The sequence below is a fragment of the Brachyistius frenatus genome, unplaced genomic scaffold (assembly GCF_029030835.1).
Source record: "Brachyistius frenatus isolate BFR_SWC_R1_liver_20210118 unplaced genomic scaffold, ASM2903083v1 Contig_383, whole genome shotgun sequence".
In the NCBI taxonomy this organism is placed as follows: domain Eukaryota; kingdom Metazoa; phylum Chordata; class Actinopteri; family Embiotocidae; genus Brachyistius; species Brachyistius frenatus.
In genome coordinates, this window is record NW_027210982.1 from 140,753 (window position 1) to 144,007 (window position 3,255).

The following is a 3,255-nucleotide window of genomic DNA, read 5'->3' on the forward strand; positions in this document are numbered from 1 at the left end:
TGCGCGCGGGTGTGTGTGTGTGTGTGTGTGTGTGTGTGTGTGTGTGTGTGTGTGTGTGTGTGTGTGTGTTCGTGCGCGCGGGTGTGTGGGTGTGGGTGTGTGGGTGTATGGGTGTGTGTGTGTGTGTGTGTGTGTGTGTGTGTGTGTGTGTGTGTGTGTGTGTGTGTGTGTGTGTGTGTGTGTGTGTGTGTGTGTGTGTGTGTGTGTGTGTGTGTGTGTGTGTGTGTGTGTGTGTGTGTGCCAGCCAGGAGCCACACTGCACACAGCCGGTGGTGCGGCTGGAGCGTTTCGTCCCAGTAGGGTGTATTCTTAGCTCCCTAAAACCCAGTAAGTGAAATGAGATTAGACGACGCACACACACATTCACACACCTAAACCTCTACCACCACCACCACCACCACCCACACACACAAGATTAAGACTGAGCCCATGTGTGGCGAGAGGCTGCTGCTGAAGTCTCCTGTCTGGAAGTTTTCTCTGGGTCTTTCCACATCTGTGCGTTGTGATTGAAAGCTCTGATGTCACAAAGTTAAAGTTATTTGTTCATTGTCCATCTCGTAGACAAAGTTTCCTTTCCTTTTAATAAAAGGGGCTATAAGATCGGTAAAATATGCAAACAAAGTTCTAATGGCTGCATGATTCTGATAGATGGAAATATTCCAAAATGTCTTGTACGTCATTTTAAGCACATCTTCTCTAGAAGACATTCTGACATATTTTTTTGTCTGTTCTGTTCTGTTCTACTAAATTCACTGTTGTGTTTTCACGTTATTAATTTTTTCACTCTAGTTTGTGTATAGCCTTTGCTCATATTATACAAGGGGCTTGTTTAAATTATGGCAGCTTAAATAGTGATTAGTGAATATTATTACATTATACACTATTAGCAAACTATATTATTCAATACATAAACAGTTATATGCTGCATTGTTACTTATACTATCTTTACTACACTGGTTATGTTTCCGTGGAACAACATTACTGAGTCATGCCACGGGTATACTAGAGGAACTTTAAATCTTAACCAATTCTAAAAACATTGCTGTTTGCTCATAAGGTAGTTATCTAGATAGTTCACCAAAGAGTTGAATTGCTTTAGGTGCAAACTTGGATGAAAAGGTGTGGCATTAACAATATAATAATTTAAATAGCTAGGTAGCTTATATTAATAGCCATATTTACTGTTTTTATACTGCAAAGCTAGTGTAACGTAAGCTCAGTCACTCACTTATTTCCAACATTTCCCCACATTGAAAAAGGGACGACTCACTCCAATAGTTGAAAATTATTCATGTCTATTTAAATGAAACTTCCTCATTTCTATGTTATACAATATAAACTGGAAGCATGACATACATTGAGTCAACATAAAATATTTTGTGTGAATGATTAATTCAATTTGGCTTTAAGTCATCAAATGCTTTATTTGTTTTTCAGTGCAAGATTTTAAACGACAACCAAAACACAAAGAATCACTCGACATTCAACATAAAAACAAAAACAGATAACCACAGTATGCTAAATAAAAGATAACTCCCACTTCAGAAACAATCCCAGTAACATTTCAAATTGCATTATAAATCTGTTGTATTCCAGAAAAATGCCCCTCTCAAATTTGAAATAATTTGCATAGTGAAAGGCTGTATGTAAAAAAAAAAAGAACTCAGGGTTACCTACCTTTCTGAGTTCATCACTGCCAACATGAGTTTAAGGGGATGCATTCAATGAATACAAAACAATATTATTTTGCATCACTTGCAGTTTGCTCCTACATTTAGTTGTCAAACCACTGTAACAAGCAGAACATGCATAATACAAATGGCACTATATTGGTCATGAAATGAGAGGTTTAAAGTTAAAAAAAACAAAAAAAAAAAAAAACAAACTTGAATTTGCTTCCACACGTTATTGAAATATTTTAGCAGCAATACCAGGGGAGTGACTGCTCCAATATTATTCCAAAATATAAATATTTCAGCATTTGCAACACCATTCTCTATCATGCTACACTATGGTAGTTTATATAATATTTTACTTGAAGTCCCCTTATTTGTTTTTTCTAAACCGTATACAAAGCAGATATATGCAAATATAAGGACATTTGTAAGGGCTTCACAAGAATTTGCAAGCAGTTGTAAGGGCTGTTATTACTGCTTTTCATTATGCCCAGAATATCATTCATTATCTGAATAATGAACGATATTATTCATGTAATGTCACTCATAATGGTATTCAGATTTATGACCTAATCCATAAGAAATCAAACCTAATCCAATCCAATGTTTCTTATGGCTGCAGCATTTTAAACAGAAATATTCTACATGTTTGTGCGTCTTTTTATAACCCTTTCCACCATAATTCAGTCTGACATATTTGGTATATTTGGAAACTTTGGGATCCTCACTGTTTAAAAATAAAGTTCTGTGGCTTTGAAAAAAAAAAAGTCAGTCATGGACCCCGACCCCCGGCAATGCTGATTCATGCTCAATAAATATGGGCGATGTTTTTCTTTAAATGTTTTTGTTATGTAAATAATTTTGTAGTATCATTTTACAGCCTTCAATCCTCCACTTCCTCTCCTTTTTCCTAGCCAGGATCAGGTGAGTCATATAGAGTCTTCAGTGGACGCATGAGGCCAGAATGGCTGCCTTACCTTATTATCCTCCTACAACGTTTTCATCAATCAATAGTGTGGAGCTGACATTTGTCATATTATTGGGATTTGCTGGTTTCAAATGCAGACATTTTGCAGCCAAGCTTTAAATAGCCTGTTGACCGCAGAATATTTGGTTGAGTGTGTGACAGGGAGAAGGAGGCGCTGCCAAGAAGTGTGTGCGGTTTGAGGTGTGTGTGTGTGTGTGTGTGTGTGTGTGTGTGTGTGTGTGTGTGTGTGTGTGTGTGTGTGTGTGTGTGTGTGTGTGTGTGTGTGTGTGTGTGTGTGTGTGTGTGTGTGTGTGTGTGTGTGTTGGACAGGAGTGGAGGGTGGCTGGGGAGGGCATTAGTGAATGGCTGTGCTATTGCATCCTCCCAGGAGACCTCTAAAACACACACAGTCCCGTCTCCGCACACACAGACACACACACTCGCACAAACACAGTACCTTAGCAGCGCTCTAAACCCGCCTCCTTCATCACCAAAAACTCCCATCTCACTGCCATACCTCTATATCCTCGTACCGCCCCTCAACTAAAGTCAGCGCACACGCTCTCCCCTCTGCCAGACGCACGGGGAGACGGCGGTGTGTGAGGAGGGGCC